The following is a 20041-nucleotide window of genomic DNA, read 5'->3' as shown; positions in this document are numbered from 1 at the left end:
TTTTAAAATGTATACCTTTAATTAGTTTGGAGTTTATTTTGGTGTATTAAGTAAAATGAACTTCTAAATGCTATTGGCACCATTTGCTGACTAAGCTTTCCCATTTGTTATGCTTTATCACACATTTAATTTTTGTATATAATAGGGTATTTTTTCTGGCTGTCAAGTCTGTCTCCCTGTCCCCTCTTGGGCTGGGACTACACCATTTCACCGAGTGGGTCAGACCCAGCTGGGTCGTAGAAGATTCCAACATTCTCTGCTGGCAGATTCAGAAATGGGATGTCTGTTTGGAACGTGTGTTTGTTCTGGTTCCAGACCCTCGCAAGACTACTTGCCCTTCTTGCCCTTGGGTTCCTTGAGACACCAGTATATCCTGATACAAATGTCCCCTTTTTACTTGAGCCATTTTAAACAGGTTTCTGTAACTTGTGACTAAAAAGAGTCCAAAGGTAAACTTCACCTTTATAATGGCCTGAGGAACATCCCCAGCCAGTGAGTCTGTATTCCTACATGTCACGGAGATTAAAATGCTGTCCCGGCTTCCCTGGTGGCGCAGTGGTTGAGAGTCCGCCTGCCGATGCAGGGGACGCGGGTTCGTGCCCCGGTCCGGAGGATCCCACGTGCCTCGGACCGGCTGGGCCCGTGAGCCACGGCCGCTGAGCCTGCGCGTCCGGAGTCTGTGCTCCACAACGGGAGAGGCCCGCGTACTGCAAAAAAAAAAAAAAAAGAATATCAATCTCATTTTTCAGCCTATAAAAGTATTAAGGGTAGAATTGCTCTGGACTTGTCTTTGACCCTACATTATACTTCACCTCTTGTTTTCTTCTAAAAATCCTTGCTAATAGCTTGGTTTTGCCAAGTGGTTGGCTCTTGTTTTGGGAGGTGTCTGTTTGCCATGTGACCCTTTTTCTTAGATATTAAGTATATGAGGAAAAGTCCGTTAAAGTAAGTGTGATCTGGATTCCAGTTATGTTTAGTTTGCTGTCCTAAAGAAGGCAAGAGTGCTACGGGGAGGAAGAGAAGGGCTGGCAAGACAGAGCAAAGAACTTGTGACTTCACTCCCCCAGGCAGAGGGAAGAGTGACTCAGCCGGACGCTCCATCTACGCAGGAAAACCGTCCAAGCTTGCTCATTTCCCATCAGCCCTGCACCTGTTGGGATCTCCCGGCTGGTGTGGACTCTGTACAGTCACCTGGTGTCCCCAGCACAGGATACCCTGGGGCCTTTTTCCTACTCAGTCAGATGCCAGCGGGTGTGGCCATCTTCCAGACAGAGCTAATAACAGCAGTCATTCCACCTGTGGTTCATGCAGCACTTAAAGCATTTCAAAACAGCTTGCATACACGGAGAGATCTTGCATAAGCAGAGAGACACGACCTTTTGATTTGTGCAAAAAGGCACAAGCCAATTTAGAAAGTGATAACTCTTTTCGACACCCCCTTTGCACTGCTCCACATCGACTGCTGGCCTGTGCCCTGGCCTCCCTTGCCTTTGCCACTCGCTCATGGCCCTTCTTGCAGAAAGACTCCCGTGGTACCACGTTTCCACCTCTTTCCCCTTCCTCTGTTTTCTGAGAGGTGACTCTACGGAAACCCACCTCAAATGCATGCACAGGGAACACGAAGACCCAGAAAATGGGCCGGGGCCATTGTAAACACTGAAAGATTAAGATGAGGGACAGAAGCATCTTCTGGCCCCAATACAGGACACTCCTCTTGTCCCCTGTCTTCCTTCTTCTCAGGGGCTTGTCAACCAGTGGATACTCCGGGTGAAATAGAGGCAAAGCCGTTTTGTTCTCACTGCTTACCGTATCCAATTCAAAACATCCTCTGCTGGCAGCTGACCGCCCATATTTATCAGGAAATGCTGGTCCCCTTGCTTTTACCACCTGGTTATTCAAACATTTACAGCAACAATTTACATACATCCCATTAGGAGTCCTCCCCAATTCAAATGAGTAACTGCTAGAGGAGATCTTTTTTCCATGACCTGGAGATTTGAAGATGAGGGGGTCTTCAGGAAAGATGCAAGTGATGGGCTTATGCTGATGACCCAAGCTCACCCCACCATGTGGTTCAATGGTAGGTGAAGGTCAAGTCTACAACAAGCCAACAATTCAGCTCCAGATTCAATTTCCTGTGGCTCTCTCTGGTCTGGAGTGTATGATGCCCCAGGAATTGTCCAAGTGGATTGTCCATGCCTGGGGGATACCTTAGCACCAGTCTTGGATTCCCTGAACCTAATGAAACGTCCAGATAACTCAGGCAGAAATTGATTGATTTAACAAACACCTTTGTGAGTAACTGTTACATGCTACGGATCACGCCTTGAACATGGGAACTCCTGCATTATTTCTCATCTGGGTCTTCCTAAGGAAACTCGGCTCTCAGAAGCTCCTAACCTCCTATAGGGCCCTAGGTCTCCTTAGAGACTCAGATTCTTCAGCTATGACTCCTTTCTGTGTGAGACCCTCCCTTTGAAAGGCCACAGGGAGAAAGGGAACTACGAGGGTCTGGGGCCCCTTTCTTCCCTGAACCAACCCTCACACTGAGTTCTCGAGAGCCCCTGACGAGGCCCCTCGTGGCCGGGGACTGCACCCTGGGTTCTGCTTCCTCTAGTAGGAGTGAGTTTAACGAACATCTGAAAATTCACAGAGGAGCAGACAGAGCTTCAGGGTATTGTGGAGGCTGTGTGTCCTTTCCTTTCTGCAGTGTTGTTTCAAGTGTTTCTAGGAGGGCATTACCGTCCATCACTGTTCCTGACTGCATTAGATATCTGCTTCTGTACAGCAAACTACCCTAATACTTAGTGGCTTAAAACAATACAAATTTATTATTTTTCATGATTCTGTGGGTTGGCTGGCCTCGGCCGGGAGGTTAGTTCTTCTGCTCTGTATGGAGTTGGCTGAGGTCACTCACGTGGCTGCATTTAGCTGAGACCTCGGCTGGAGCTGGAACATCCAGGATGGCTTCACTCCCATGTCTGGCTCCTTGGCTGGGGCTGGAAGAGCAGGGAGCTGACCGGGCCTCTCCCTCCCCAGGCAGGCTCTTGTCATTCAGCTCTCTGGCCTGAGCTTATCCGTGGTGGCCAAATCCCAAGAGGCCAAAAGCAGACACTATCAGGTCTCATAAGGCCTGGGCCTGGCAGAGCATCCCTTCCTCCACGTTCTTTTGGTCAAATCAAGTCACAAAGACAGGCTCGGTTCAAGGGGAGGAGAGATATCTTCCACCACTTGTTGGGAGGAGTGACATGAGGTTCCAGGGAGGATGGAAGTGTTGACGCCATCTTTGAAAGCACTTTGCCACACTAAAGAAAGGAAGGAAGTCAACAGAGGGGTAGATGTTATGTGGCTCAGATAACACACAAATTGCAATTTTTTTCAACGTTAAAATTGTCTCATGTTGTACCCTTGAAGGGTTTTGAGCAGAATCATGCAGAATGCTACTTTACTGACCACAATATATTCTCATTAAAATCAAAGCTCTTTAAAACTAATCTATAGTGACAGAGAGCAGATCACTAGTTGCCTGGAACTGGGGGTGGGGAGGGGGGTTGACTGTGAAAGGGCATGAGGAAACGTTTGGTGGTGATGGAAAATATTCTATATCTTGAGTATGGTGGTGGTTACACAATGAGTTTGTTGTATCTCATTCAACTGTACACTTAGAACAGGTGCATTTTATTACATGTAAATTATACCTCAATAGAGTTGGTTCAAAAAAAAATCAAAACTGACTTACTAAGAATAAGCAGAAAGGCTAAGTTTGAAAAAGTGGTTAAACAGAGCCAGTGTTAAGAGTATATTATGTTTACAAACAACAGCAAATTCCTTCAGGGAGGGAAAGGAAGCAAAGGGCTAAAGGGGATGTTTTGTTAGTTCCAAAGCAGGATACACATTACCACGTCCTCCTGCTGTAATACTTAAAAACGTTTGCTATCATTTTCAGAATGTTGAGTAGGTGATTCTTGGTATTTTATAGATTATTGACGAGTGACTACATCCTGCTTCCTGGGGTGCAGGAAGGGCAGGGGTCACCTCAGAGCAGAAACAAACAACAACATGTGTTAGACCATCTTGGAGTTAAACTGGCACCAGCCAGCTGAGTGGTGACCCTCCAGGGACTTCCTAACTTTAGGAGTCGAGATCCTGCAAAGCAGGTGATCCGTGTGAAGCTGACGCATTATCTGGGTTCTGAGTATCAAGCTGGGTGCTAAGAGTATCAGGAAGGGCTGTCTCGGAGGATCTGGCATCGTGGTGGGTAGATGGGTGTGTTAAGTGAGTCCTATCTGCCAAATGCATCCCACCTGGACACACGGTGCGAGCACCAGGGACTGCCCAGCTCTGAGATCCAGCCCTGGAGAAAGGGACTGTCTTGAGTGAGCAGGAGAGGAACAGTGTTTAGATTTTCTTGTGTGGTACAAAGTCTAGCCAAGAATGCCCATAACAGAAGAGCAATGCAGGGACTTCCCTGGTGGCACAGTGGTTAAAGAATCCGCCTGCCAGTGCAGGGGACACGGGTTCGAGCCCTGGTCCGGGAAGATCCCACATGCCATGGAGCAACTAAGCCCATGTGCCACAACTACTGAGCCTGCGTGCCACAACTACTGAAGCCTGCGGACCTAAAGCCCATGCTCCGCAACAAGGGAAGCCACCACAGCGAGAAGCCCATGCACCACAGCGAAGAGTAGCCCCTGCTCGCCACAACTAGAGAAAGCCCGCACGCAGCAACGAAGACCCAACGCAGCCAAAAATAAATAAATAAATTAATTAATTAAAAAAAAAAAAAGAAAAGCAATGCACTTTCTGCAGACATGGAAAGGGGGCAGGGATCCTCCTCCATGGGTGAATTGGGTGGCTGGGGGACAAAGGGACATTATTCAGGGATCCCTTGATTGGGAAGGGTGGCCCTTGGTCTCCTGTGTTCACATGTACCAAGTGGCTGGTTGAACCTTCTTTAAAGACTCTGCTTTAAATGAACATGCACTTGGGAAAAAGAGGCATTAAATAGACATTATTGTTCACATACAACTCATTGTGTCCACATCCGCAATGATTTGAATTTATTGCAGCCATATCAGCAAAGCACAATTAACACAGATCACTGATTCTTGTATTGCACTGGGTAGTAATCTTAGTTACTATCAGAATTCTACTTGAACTTTTAACTAGTAGGGTCAGGCCCAGAGCAAACCCTATCTGGGGCTAAACGTCCTAGGGTAATGAATAAAGCACACGTACCATAAAGGAAGGGAGGATGCGTCCAAGACATCTTTCCAGCTTTCCTCAAGAAAGGGCTCCTTGGGAATGAACAGTTTTTCCCTAATGTAATTAGTTCATCAATTAATGTCCTAACCTACCCCCACCCCCAATCAACACTTGAAATTTATTTCTTGGGAAACTGTTCTGCTGAAGGGATGTTGGAAAGGATCTGATCAAATCCTTACATTGATTACTATTATTAGTAATTATTGGGAAGGTCTTAACGTTTACCCTCTTGAGACTTTGGATTAGGATGTTTTAGCCTTAAATCAAAGGAATAAAAATGTCTAAGGGTAGATCAGGCAATGGTAATCAGGAAACCTCTCTTCAACAATATTTTTTAAGGAAAAAATATTTTCCTGGGATTAGCATTCTTCAAATGAAACCATATATAAAACCACTCTACTTGCCCCTTGTAGGATCCAAGAAAACACAAACAGCATCTCCTGGAGGATGTGAGATCATCTAGAGACATGGATTTGATTTCCTAGTAGCTAAAATTCCTATGCCTTCTTGAATGTCCATTCACAGTTTCCCCTTCTCTTATGCTTCTTAAATTCTCAAAAGTCTCTATCTATATAACATTGAATTTGGGGGTCATCGTTCTTGGTTCAGGGTTTCCAGAGCATCCTTAGGAGTAAAGGCACAGTATAAAATTTCATGCACAGAGACACTCAGTACCTCAGGTTCCCAAAGTGCTTATAAACTGTGAAGTGACTCAGAAATACCAAGAACTAATCCTGACAGAGTCCAGAGGGAAAGGATGACTTCATCTGAAGCTGACCCCAAGAAGAAGGCACATCTGTCATCTCCTTGACAGTGTTCCAGGATGAGCATGAGCTCCTGGAAGCGGGATGGGTGTCAAGGCTCAGCTCACATCTGGCTGCCTCATCCCTGAGAGCTCTCGGTCCCAGGAAGGTCAGGAACACTTCAGGCATTTCTCCCCAAACCGGAAATGGGGACTGGCTACCCCCCCTGGGGGAAACTGACTCTGAAAGATGTTTCTAGCAGCTCCCTCACCTGTGTCTGAGGAAACTATTTTAGTAATCCCTCGCCTCCTCCAGATGGGCCCTTCTGCAGCTCAGGAAAACCCATTTGGAGCTTTCCTCACTCATTATGTGAACCCTGGTCTCTCTCCATGGCCGCTCAAGGCTTAAAGAGGACCAGCTGTTCTGCGGTGGCCCTGATGCTCTGCAGCTGTAACTGGGAACTAATGTGCACTTTGGCCTGCATCTCCTGATCCTATGAACAATTCTGCCTGGCTGGAAGAGCAAACTGCAAATGCTTCACCTTCCAGCTGCTAAAATTGACCGGTTACTTACCACAATGCCATGAAGTGATGTATCATTCAGAGTCCTTAACTGCAAACAAAAAAATCCACACCGTAAGATTAACTAGCAAACTGATTTATTGAAGGATAATTGTGTGGCTTACAGAATTTCTAGGAAGGCCAGAAGATCATCCCTGGAGGCTCTACAGCCTGGAACAATACCCAAATCACGTTCCCACTACTGCTGGAGTGAAGGTGCCATTGGCACTTTAGCTACTGAGCTAGGACACCACCACCTCTGCCCCTGCTGCCCTGAGATCTCAAACCGACTGCTCCCCTGAGGCCCCTAGGAAAGAATTCCTCCAGGTGCCTTCTCACAATGGTGCATCTGATTGGTGGAGTCTGGGTCACATCCTTGTGTTCCAGCTGCAAGCGATCCTGGGAAATGTAGTTCTGGCCTAAAAGTCTGACAATAGGAAAGTTATTTATTCAAAAGATGTTAAGCAGTCACAAATGACACATATCCACTCTACATGGCCCTTTATTTTAGTCACTATGACCTGAAAATAGGCATTATATATATATAATTATATTATTATATATATAATTACTACTATATTATTATATATTATTTCATTCATTTATTTTAAATCTTCTATTTTCAAAAATTGAAGTATAGTTAATTTACAATATTGTATTAGTTTTAGGTGTACAACATAGTATAAATCTGCTATTTATTGCCTCTTGAAAAGGTGAGGTGGTGCACTTGTTTTGTGTGTTGGTTTCCTATTCCCGCTGTAACAACTGACCACTAACTTCGTGGCTTAAAACAACATGAATTTATTATCTTATATTTCTGGAGGTCAGAATTTTAAAATCAATATCACTGGGATAAAATCAAGTTGTCAGCAGTCTGGTAATTCTTCTGAAAGCTCTACAAGAGACACTGTCTCTTTTTCTTTTCCAGCTTCTGGAGATTGTCCACACCTGGAAATCGGCCCCTTCCCTGCATCACTCCAATCTCTTGTTTTTGTTGTCACATCTACTGCTCTCTGCTTCTCCTTGTCCCTCTTTTAAGCACCCTTGTGATTACATTGGTCCCACTCAGATCATAATCCAGGATGATCTCCCCAGCACACAGTCCTAATGTCATCACATCTTCAAAGTTCTTTTTACTACGTCAGGTGACACAGTCACATATTTGGGGGATTCGGATATGGACATCTTTAGCAGCCATTATTCATCCCTCCACATCCTACTAGGCCAGCTGGCTGTCTACACCAGGGCCTCTGAGAACAGAGTGGAGTTTCTCTGATCCAGGGTCCAGTCTCCATCCTCACCAGTATCACAGAGCTGATCAGCTTGGAGAGGTTGGCTCAGGAACATCAGGCATCCAGGACATTGTTGGGTAAACTGGAATGCCAATTCATTTACCCATTTTTAGTTGGCACTATTCCTTTCCAGAGGGATCTGCCTGGCATCTGAATGCCCGTGTGTCTAATTAACCATCCGAAGGCTGTTAAGTGAGCATGAACTCAAACAAACCGTGTTGGATGTTCCCAAGAGGTGTTTCACCCAGGTAGTGGGAAGGCCAGTGAGCTGTCCTGACCCGTAATAGAGCTCACCTTTCTGTTGGCCAGATACTGCATTTTCCCTAAGCAGAGCTGGACAACACCCGACGACTAGCTTCCACCCGCTTGTAGAATGAGCCAGGATCCTAGAGTCATCCTCAACTCCTCCCTCACACTTCACATTCAATCCATCACCCAGTGCCACTTCTCCTTCTTCCTGTTTTCCATCATCAATCACATTTTTGAATCCCCACTGCCGCCCCCTAGTCTAAGCTATCTCACCTGGGCCACTGTAACAGCCTCCTAATCGCCTTCTGGCCCTTCTCCCGATCCCCTCTGACCAAATTCTTCACCCTGCAGCCACATTGTTCTTTTCCAGATATACTCTGATCGTGTCACTCATTTAAAACCCTCCACCACTGGCCATTATCAGGAGGATAAAGCCTCATGTGTTCGTCCAGATCTTCCCAGAAGCAGACACAAAGTTAATATTAAACATGTAAGGATTTTCTTTGGGGAAATGTCGGTGAGAGGAACCTGAGAGGTGGAGACTGGGAGAGCTGTCAGACTGTGATGCGAGTCTGACCCCCAGTGAAGGAGAGAGGCGAGAAGGGAAGGTAGAAGTGTCCCGGACTACTGTGCAGTCTAAGGAAGGTTCAGCAAAGCCACTGAGTCCTTGAGCCAAAGCTGGCATCGCAGGAGTCCCGTGCCTCCCGGGAATGAGCCTGCCCTGCGCTGTACCCCAAGGTGCCCAGGCACTGCCTGGGAGAAGCCAGGGAAGCCACGCTTCGGTGTGAATGGATTTTAGAGCGTGGCAGCTGGAGCTCTCGGCCAATTACACTCCATGGAGCTGGAGGTTTGCAAGGTGCATTCATCCGGCCACCACATCCCGAGACCTCGACGGGCCGACAGCCCACCTCTTCAGCTCCTCTCCTGCTGCTCTGACACCACTCACTCTTGCCCATACCTGAGTCTTTGTAAATGCTGTTTGCTCTGCCTGAATTACCCTTCTTCTTACCTCTCCTGCCCCTTTTCCCTTTACTCAGCGAACTCTTCAAATCTCACCGTAACATCACTTCCTCCAAGAGGCTGCCTCATTCCTCTGCCATGTGCTCCCATAACCCTGGTCCTTCTCTGTCCACACTATTCATCTTACATGTTTGATGCCTGACTCATTTTTCAGACCTGACTCCAGGAGAGCAGGAACCATGACTATTTTGCTCACTGGCATATCCCCCAAGCCTGGCATGTAGTTGGTGCTCAGTCAGATATTGGTTGTTGAGTCAGCAAGGTCACCTGAAAGACAGGGTGCCTCCCAGGATAGCCTGGTGTATGCGAAGAAAGAACGTCACAACTAGGGGAGTGGTCAACCATGGAGGCCCAGAAAAGGGAAGCCCAGGGGCAAACGTGGCAGAGCCCAGCCGGGCACTATCAGTTGTTTGAGCTCAACATCACAACCACCTATTATGTGCCATTGAGCACCTCCTATGTGTTAGATGCTAAATTAACCAAGGAGTAGAACCATGTGAAGTCTAATGAGGGGCTTATAGTCAGTCAGTCAGTCCTATTATGTGCATTGAGCACCTACTATGTGCTAGATGCTAAATTAACCAAGGAGTAGAACCTTGTGAAGTCTAATGAGGGGCTTATAGTCAGTCCGGGGGAGAGACAACCTGTCAGGCTCCCAGAAACTCTGACTCTTCTGGCAGGTGTTACACGCACCTATTATTAAGGGTAATGTTTAAAATATTTAACTTATATGGCAGAGGTGCTGCTCAGTCAGAATAAGCTCCAGCCATTAATAAACTGTGGGGTCACGGAGGGTATTCTGCTGAATATCCACTCTGACTGAATGCAAGCAGAGAGCCCTGCCACTTACACTGGAGTCGTACTTCCCACCACACTTGTTCTGAGCCACACCCACAAAAGGAAGCCCCGCCCCCCCACCCCATTCCCTGCCCCTGCCTGTTGCATTGGTTGGGCTGATAGAAATAGCTGATCTTATTTCTCATGGTAAGTGATGGCTTCACGCATCGGGCTCTTGCGAGCCTACTTGGGTCCCAGCGCCACTGAGCCATGGTGACCCACCTTCTTTAGGGCCGGGCTAACTTGTGAACCCCCTTCCCTGCAACCCTGGACCTCTCTGGGCTGCCAGGCAGCTGTCCTTGTTGGCTGCCGTGTGGGCCTACGAGTGGATGCTCCACTGGGAGCAGGTGGGGTAGCCTCTCAGAAGACAGGCCCCGGCGCATTTTCCAAGAGGTTGCCTCTGATGCTGGAGTCGTGCGGGAGCTCAGTACCAGGTAATTACAAACTGATGACGGATTCAGTCTTAGATCTCAATACCAGACCCAGAGCAGATAGCCAAGGGCTGCCACCCAGAGGCGTAGGAACTAGTATGAGAATCAAGCAAGAAAGTGCTGAAAGCGGGGAACCCGTAGTAGCAGGGATGGGAAAGCAGGCATTGTGTGTGTGTGTGTGTGTGTGTGTGTGTTTATTCTCGTGTGTCGAAGATGCGGCAGTATGTGCTGCTATGTCTTAAAGACACCATTCATGTCAGACTAAGAGGTGCCAGGAGCCACCCCTCCCAATTGTTGCTTGGGCCTCACGTTCTCCAAAGTGGATTTTGGTTCAGTGGTTCTAATCCTAGCACTCCCAGACACGGGTAGGGTAATGACTGATCCTCAGACTTGTTGACATGAACTTTTACCAAGCACCGTCAGAGCAGAAGGCACCATGAAAAGCCGAAAACTGAGCTACAGTCTGGCTGCTGGGCTGTACTTAGAGAACAGTCGCAGTTGTTAGAGCTGCACAGTGTGTGTGTGTGTGTGTGTGTGTGTGTGTGTGTTTGGAGTTGGTGTTGAGACAAGCCCCTCTGTTAGGGAGGGAAAGGCACAGCCAAACCCTCATCTGGGGGCTTCCATCCCAGGAAGAAAGGTTTCTCCCAAGAGCTATGAAAAAAATGAAAGCAATTTAGAAGGCTGCCTGGCCCAGGGGAATCAGGGAGCATCAGCGGGGTGGAGGGAGGCTGGGAGACACTACACTTCAGACCCTAAGATGGGGGCTTCCCAGGGGGCTCAGGGTTATACAAGAGAAGTGGCCTGTAACTGAAATATTAAAATGTATGGAATTCCTGCATGGATGGTTCCCACGTGGAATAGAAAACTTACCTTAGGACTCTCAGATTAAGTGAATGGCACCAGAGGATGTAGTACAGTGGAAAGTTTCTCAACGTGTGGTTTGAGGATCCTCTGCCTGAGAATCAAATAAGGTGTTTGCCAAAAAGGCAGACTCTTGGGCCACACCCTGGGCCTACTGAGCTGGAACCTCCAAGGGCGGGGCCTGGGTGTCTGCTCTTTTATCTGGTGACTCTTAAAGCTTCCATGGTCTAAATGCTACCAAGAGGTCACACAATCAAGTGAGGAAGCAGAGAGGACGGCTTCCTGTGCCTCCCACACAATTCTCAACTTTTTAGGAAGTACCATAGAGGAAGGCAAAGTAGATAAAGGCAGTTTTGTTTCGTTTTGTTTTTTGGACTTTGCAATTTTTCTTTTATTTTAACATTTTACTTTAGTTTTGAGAACTTAAAATGTGACGAGACAATGGCATGCTTTCCCCCCACCCAGCCCCCAACCCCCAGGGGCCTTGAATGCTCTGTGAAAGGTGACCTGTCTTACCCCACCCTCGCAGCCTGCTTTCCGGCAGGAACTTGACTCCCAGAGGGGGTCTCGGCCAAGGTCTCCAAGAGAATATGCCATTTCCTGACCCGGGGAGGGGGGGTCTCCAGGCCTGAACACTCAAGTTCAACATAGAGGGCCTAAAAATAGAGGCGGGAGGCCCAGTCCAACATAAAAGAGCAAGAGGCCTCCCTGGATTTCCAAAGAGTGATCTGAATAAGGGAGCCTGATGCCCTCTAGTGGAGAGAAGCTGCTTCCCAGCCAGACCAACAGGGCTGGAGGCTGAGCCACCCTGCCGAACAGTAACCAAAGGGGTGACATGGCCCTGGAAACACCACCTCCCTAAGATCCCTGACTCAGGGCAGAAAGAGGAAAAACTGTACTCCCTGCGTTTGCTAGTTTCCATGTGATTTTAGAATGCTTTGCTAGGGGCTTCCCTGGTGGCGCAGTGGTTAAGAATCTTCCTGCCAATGTAGGGGACCCTGGCTCGAGCTCTGGTCGGGAAGATCCCACATGCCGCGGAGCAACTAAGCCCGTGCACCACAACTACTGAGCCTGCGCTCTAGAGCCCGCAAGCCACAACTACTGAGCCCGCATGCCACAACTACTGAAGCCTGCACACCTAGAGCCCGTGCTCCGGAAAGAGAGAAGCCACCGCAATGAGAAGCCCTAGCTCTGCAACAAAGAGTAGCCCCCGCTCGCCACAACTAGAGAAAGCCTGTGCACAGCAACGAAAGACCCAATGCAGCCAATAAATAAATAAATAAAGTAAATCTATATAAAAAAAGAATGCTTTGCTATAAGGCACACGGTTTTAATAATGAGTGCCTTCCATTATGACCGGATTTTAGACTCTTTTCATTATTTCTCAGTGAGATTGAAACTACTACCACTAAATTCACACACACAACATATAATCTATAAACGTATCCAAGTACCTCAGACTGCTGCACAGAGAGATCCGTCTGGGAAGGCTATTCTCTTGGAGGGAGATCAGTCAGAGCTTTGGGACAGGTGTCCGGGAATGGTGTAGGAGGAAGGGGACCCGTCCAAACCAGGAAACCTGGCTGAATCATTCCAGGTACTCTCCATGGGGGCAGGTGTCTCTGCTGGCTAAGCTGTCTTCCCATCTGAAGATATCAATTCAGTTACACTTAAATCAGAAAGACAACGCACTCCTGTTGTACACATTTTGAGAAAGAAAATGTACAGATGAACATTTGATATCCAAGCAGATACACAGCAGATCCTAAAGTGCCTACTTCAGATTTGAAGGAAATCAGATTGTGACTGAAAGACACCAGGCTTTTAATAAAAGTTTAAAAAGTAAAGGCACACAACACCTCACACCCATTAGGACAGCTACTATGAAAGAAAGACAGAAAGACCAAAAGAAAGAGAGAAAATAAAAAGTATTGCCGAGGATGGAACTCTTGTGCAATGTTAATGGGAATGTAAAATGGTGCAGACATTGTGGAAAACAACACGGCAGTTCCTCAAAAAATTAAACATAGAACTATCATTATCATATGATCTAGCAATTCCACTTCTGGGTATATACCCAAATGAATTGAAATGAAGTGTCTCGAAGAGATATTTGTCCACCCATGTTCATAGCAGCATTGTTCATGATAGCCAAGAAGTGGAAGCAACTCAAGTGTCCTTCGATGAATGAGTGGATAAACACAATGTGGTCCATCTATACGATGGAATATCACTGTCTTAAAAAGGAATGAATTCTGACACATGCAACATGGATGAACCTTGAAGATATTATGTATGCTAAGTGAAATAAGCGAGGTACCAAAGGACAAAAATTGTATGATCCCACTTAAACATGAGGCACCTAGACCAGAGAAAACCATAATGCAAAAAGACACAGGCACCCCAATGTTCATTGCAGCACCTCTTACAATAGCCAGGTCATGGAAGCAACCTAAATGCCCATCGACAGATGAATGGATAAAGAAGATGTGGTACATATATACAATGGAATATGACTCAGCCATAAAAAGGAACAAAATTGGGTCATTTGTAGAGACATGGATGGACCTAGAGACTGTCATACAGAGTGAAGTAAGAAAGGGAAAAACAAATATCGTATATTAACGTATATATTTGGAATCTAGAAAAATGGTACAGATGAACCGGTGTGCAAGGCAAAAATAGAGACACAGATGTAGAGAACAAACGTATGGACACCCAGGGGGGAAAGGTGGGGGGGGTGGTATGATGAATTGGGAGATTGGGATTGACATGTATACACCGATATGTATAACATTGGTAACTAATAAGAAACTGCTGTATTAAAAAAATTAAATTAAATTTAAAAAAAAAGAGGCACCTACAGTAGTCAAATTCATAGCGACAGGAAGTAGGACGGTGGCTGCCAGGAGCTCGGGGAAGTGGAGGATGGGCAGTCGCTGTTTAATGGGTATGGAGTTTCAGTTCCACAAGATGAAAACGTTCTGGAGAACTTCGGGTGATAACGATGCGTCAGTGAAGGTCCAGGGATTGTAACAAATGTACTACTCTGGTGCAGGACGTTGAGAGTAGGGCAGGTTGTGTAGACAGGGGTATATGGGAGCTCTGCAATTCCCGCTCAATTTTGCTGTGAACCTAAAACTGCTCCAAAAAATAAAGTTTAGTAATTAAAAAAAAAATTTCTGGAGATGGATGGTGGCGATGGTTGCATGACAATGCGAGTGTACTTTAGCACTACTGAACCGTATACTTAAAAATGGTTAAGATGGTGGGCTTCCCTGGCGGCGCAGTGGTTGAGAGTCCGCCTGCCAATGCAGGGGACACGGATTCGTGCCCGGGTTCGGGAAGCTCCCACATGCCGCGGAGCGGCTGGGCTCGTGAGCCATGGCTGCTGAGCCTGCGCGTCCGGAGCCTGTGCTCCGCAACAGGAGAGGCCGCAGCAGTGGGAGGCCCGCGTACCACAAAGAAAAAAAAAATAAAATGGTTAAGATGGTAAGTTTTATGTTATGTGTATTTTACCACAACTAAAAATAAAAATAAAGTAAAAACCAAAAAGCCGAAGGAGAGATGGGCTAGAAAGGGATTGTAATTTAGGAACCTTGGAACACTGTACATTTTAAAATGTCATAAGTAGATGTTACAGTGTTTCTAAAATATATTTTAAAGTCTATCTTATATGAACAAGAAAAATTTTTTAATTTCGGTAAATAAAAGTATACAGAATAGATGCTTATCAGGCAAAGACAAGAAGAACATGTGGTAGGCAGAGGAAAGGAAGCAGAGGGAATAAACATTTTAGGGCCTTTGCTCTGCAGGGAACATCACTGGGGGCCTGGAGGAAAGTAGAGAAGGAGGGAGGCGTGAAACAGAGGGAACTCAGCCCTCACCCGGGATTCAGGTGAAACACCGTGACTGTGCTGACATCATCTGGTGAGGAAAGTGGTCATTTTTTAGGTTGGAAAATTGCGGAGGAGGGAGATATGAGAAAAGCTGTTTGTTCCTTCCACCCCTCAGAAATCTTTTATGACCTCTCATCCTCCAAACCATCAAGTGAGAGCAGGAGAGGAAGAAAAAGCTAGAAAAAAATGCAGAAATATTAGCAGCAGGGTTGACATCTGTTTTTCACTTTGAGCAGAAGGGAAATCTGTAAGTGCTGTTCAGGTCCAACCCTAAAGGAATATGGCATCAGAAGAAGGGTGGTGACAAGCCAATAGGACTGATGTGTCCAACAAGAGCAACCCCTTCAGAGTCATCTCTGTGGGGAAGGCAACCAACCACCTGTCCGTCGAGAACTCTGATGGCAAACATTTCAAAAGAGTGGACCGGACATTTCCTTTAATACCTTCACTGTCGGCCAATCTTTGTCCTTTCTGGGAGTGGACTGAATTTTTGGAAACAGACACAAGTTATTCACAACCAACGGATGTGAATTAAGAAAACCAAGCTGATTTCCCCCTTGTGGATCATATGTTGATGCTTACATCAATTTGAACAGAAGAAATCTAAAGCACTTTCTAAGCCAGGCTCCCATGCGGTACTTCCTGCAGTGATTCGGGAGGGTAACGTTCACTTAGGGGTGTGAGCTGGAGACAAGATTTCACACAGCTTTATCCTATCATCACGTTTTGCAGCGTTCACAAATCCCAGATAATTCCGGTCTCACGGTTTTAAACGCCCTCAAATAAACGCTATGAAGATCTATGGAAGATCAACAATTGCCGGCTGCTTCTTGTATCTGCAGATGTTGCCATTGCTGACAGTGGTTGCCACGTAGACCTGGCTTTGGAAAAGGCTCTGAGGCCAAAGTTCTCTTCAACTTGTGCCGAGACCAGCTGCTCTTTAGTTTAAGAACAGAGTGTAGTTACCACTAAGCCTGGCACTGAAATATGACCCTGTAGGTCAGACTCAGGCACCTCTTACCACATGTACTTCCAACTACCCCCAGCTCCCCAGGGCTGATGCCCAAAGACCAGAGCCAATCATAGAATCATCCTTTCCCCAAAGGTCCATATTTATCAGATGTACAACACTCCATGCGTTTCACAGGATGGGTATAAAATTCCATTTAGAGCATTTTCCTATTTTTTCAGGTAACTATTTCCTCTTTATCTTCTTTTGAGCATTTCTGGGACTGTACTTTTGTTTTAATTTCAAGGAAATGGGCCAATTTTGAGCTGTATTAATCAGAAAATGAGGCCATTTAGACAAAGACCGTCATGTGCAGGAAAAGGACAAGTGCCCTTTGTGGAGAGGGCGACACTCAGCTCTCACCCTGAATAGCCACCTCAGACTTTTCTACTGCCTCTTTCTTTGGCCAGAAGAAGCAGGCACCTAGAAGCAAGGAGGGAAGGGGAAAGAACTTGGAGGTGAAAAGAAAGCCCTTTCCTCTCTACCACTGGAATCAGCCATTCTCCCCACTAAATTCTGGATGGATTAAAGAGAAATTCAGAAAAAAATACATAAGAAAAATAAATATGTTTTTCAAATTTCTATCTCAGCAAAGACTCTTTAAGCTTTCATTGGATATAATATTTTAAAAGACAACAAAATTTTTTCCATCTTTATTATTTATTTTAAGATATTGCATATTTACAATAGACAAGGAAAGGGGAGGGGAAAAACAAACCCAGTTAAATGTGTTTTATTTTACTTTTGAACTTCCCCTTAAGTAGCACTTATGTTTGAGATATTGGGATGCCCGTAACAAATATAAATATATATTTTATATTATACATACAATATATAAAAATTTACATACAGTGAAATGCAGATATTAAATATACAATTCAGTGAGTTTGGATATGCGTACACGTCCATATAACCACTACTCTGCCAAAATACACAACAATTTTATCACCCAGAAAGTTCCTGATAACCCCTTCCAGTTAATCTTCACCCCCCAGAGGAAACCACTGTTCTGATTTCTAGCCCATAGATAAATTTGCCCATTCTTAAACTTTTTACAAATGGAATCATACCATATGTACTCTTAATGTGCCTGTCTTCTTTTACTATAATATGTTTATGATTTATTCATGCTGTTGCATGTATCAGTACTTTTTTTTTTATGGTCTTCTTTTTTTTTTCTTTTGGCTGAGTTGGGTCTTCGTTGCTGTGCGTGGGCTTTCTCTAGTTGTGGCGAGCGGGGGCTACTCTTCGTTGCGGTGCACGGGCTTCTCACTGTGGTGGCTTCTCTTGCTGCGGAGCATGGGCTCTAGGTGCACAGGCTTCAGCAGTTGTGGTACATGGGCTTCAGTAGCTGTGGCTCACAGGCTCTAGAGTGCAGGCTCAGTAGTTGTGGTGCTCGGGCTTAGTTGCTCCATGGCATGTGGGATCTTCCTGGACCAGTGCTCGAACCCATGTCCCCTGCACTGGCAGGCAGATTCTTAACCACTGTGCCACCAGGGAAGCCCAGTACTTTTTATTGCTGAATATTCTATTGTATAAATATACAATAATTTGTTTATCCATTCTGTTGATAGATATTAGAGCTGTTGTCAATTTTTGACACATGAATAGAACTGCTATGAATATTCTCATTAGAGACTTTTTCTGGACATTGTTTTATTTCTCGTGGATAAATACTTAGGAATGGAATAGAACAGCTGGGTCATAGTATGGACGGATGTGGAACAGTCTTCCATGATGACTGGATCGTTTAACACTCCCCCCTGTATAAGAGTTCCAGCTGCTTGCTGTTCTCACCGCATTTGGCATTGTCAGGGGGATAAATCATACCTCATTGGGGTTTGAATTTGCATTTTCTTGGCAACTAATGATGCTGAGCATCTTTTCATGCCTTTTTTAACCATTTGTTTATCTTCTTTTGTCAGGTATCTGTTCAAGTCTTTTGCCCATTTTTAATTGGATAGTCTGTCATTTTGTTATTTATTTATAGGAGTTCTTTATATATTCTGGATATGTCTTTTGTCAAATATATGTATTGCAAAAATTTTCCAACAATCTGACTTGTCCTTTTGTTTTTTTATAAATTTATTTTACTTAGTTTTGGCTGCGTTGGGTCTTCACTGCTGCGTGCAGGCTTTCTCTAGTTGCGGCGAGCGGGGGCTACTCTTCATTAAGGTGCGCGGGCTTCTCGCTGTGGTGGCTTCTCTTGTTGCGGAGAAGGGGCTCTAGGCGCGCGGGCTTCAGTAGTTGTGGTGCACGGACTGAGTGCTCCACAGCATGTGGTATCTTCCCAGAGCAGGGCCCAAACCCGTGTCCCCTGCATCGGCAGGCGGATTCTTAACCACTGTGCCAACAGGGAAGCCCTGTCCTTTTGTTTTATTGATGGTGTCTTTTAGTAAGCAGAAAATTTCAACTTCAAAAAAGTCCAATTTATCAGTTTTTAATTTTATGTTTAGTGCTTTTTTTGTGTCTGCTCTGAGAAAACGTCCCCAATCCCAAGGTCATGAAAATAATGACCTAAATTTTTTCTAGAAGTTTTATAGTGTTAGCATTTACGTTTAGGTCTATGATGGGGACAAGGTTCATTTTTTCATATACATTTATCCAATAGTTCCAGCACCATTTCTTGAAAATACGTTCCTTTCCTTACTGAATTACCTTGGTAACTTCGTCAAAAATCAACTGATTAGGGGCTTCCCTGGTGGCGCAGTGGTTGAGAGTCCGCCTGCCGATGCAGGGGACACGGGTTCGTGCCCCAGTCCGAGAAGATCCCACATGCCGCGGTGTGGCTGGGCCCGTGAGCCATGGCCGTTGAGCCTGCACATCTGGAGCCTGTGCTCCGCAACGGGAGAGGCCACAACAGTAAGAGGCCCGCGTACCGCAAAAAAAAAAAAAAAAAAAAAAATCAATTATCTATGTGTGGACTCTATATTCTGTTCCATTGATCTATTTGCCTTTATGCCAATACTTGATTCTGTCTTTATTACCACAGTAGTCTTGAAATCAGATTCAGTGGAGCCTTCAATTGCTCTCTTTCAAGATTGTTTAAACTATTATAGGTTCTTTACATTTCCATTAGAAAATTTTAATCAACTTGTCATTTTCCACCAAAAAGATTTTAATTTAATTGAGACTTTAACTGGCACATTGAATTTATAGATAGATTTGGAGAGAACTGACATCTTCTAATCCACAAACATGATATATTTCTCTATTGCTTTAGATTTTCTTAAATTTCCTCATGATTGTCATGTGGTTTTCATGGTAGAGTTCTGCATGTATTTTGATAAATTTTTTCCTAATTTTTTTGGTTTGTGGATACTATTAAAAAGAGATTTTTTAATTTCCATTTTAAACTGCTTGCTGTGAGTATATAGACATACACTTAACTTTTGTATATTGACCTAGTAATCTGTGACCTTACTAAACTCACTTATTAGTTCTAGTGGTTGTTTCATAGATGTCATACATGGTTATGTCAGATATAAATAGTTTTTCTTCTTCCTTCCCAATCCTTACACCTTTTATTTTTCTTTGCCTGATTGCAATCATTATGGCTCTAGTACAATACTGAATAAAATTGAGACCATTCTTGCCTTTTTCCCAGTCTTAGGGAAAAACATTCAATATTCCATCATTAAGTATGTCAGCTATAGGTTTTTCATAGGTGGCCTTTATCAGAATGAAGAAATTCTCTTGTACTCCTAGTTTTCTGAGATTTTTATTATGAATGAGTGTTGCATTCTTTCAAATGCTTATTCTACATCTACTGAGATCATAATGGTTTTTCTTTATTCTGTTGATACAATGAATTACTTTGATTGATTTCCAATATGAAACCAATCTTGCACTCATGGGATAAATGCCATTTGGAC

At 45.0% G+C, this 20041-nt stretch overlaps 1 long non-coding RNA gene across 3 annotated transcripts in view; it reads right to left on the bottom strand.

The window, feature by feature from the left end:
• Positions 1-522: 522 nt before the first annotated feature.
• LOC132424774 (uncharacterized) overlaps positions 523-20041 on the bottom strand; it is a 42600-nt gene continuing 23081 nt past the window's right edge. The window contains exons 2-6 of one of the 3 annotated variants that reach the window (XR_009519267.1): positions 12713-12904; positions 6582-6620; positions 5239-5297; positions 2918-3305; positions 523-707 (exon numbers count right to left, since the gene is read on the bottom strand). This is a non-coding gene — a long non-coding RNA (uncharacterized lncRNA). Of the gene's footprint in view, positions 708-2816; positions 3306-5238; positions 5298-6581; positions 6621-12712; positions 12905-20041 lie in introns of those variants that run through there. The other 2 variants (XR_009519265.1, XR_009519266.1) reach the window with 2 other exon arrangements.

This window comes from Delphinus delphis, chromosome 1 (assembly GCF_949987515.2).
Source record: "Delphinus delphis chromosome 1, mDelDel1.2, whole genome shotgun sequence".
Classification (NCBI taxonomy): Eukaryota; Metazoa; Chordata; class Mammalia; order Artiodactyla; family Delphinidae; genus Delphinus; species Delphinus delphis.
This window is presented reverse-complemented; position numbering and strand designations above follow the sequence as displayed.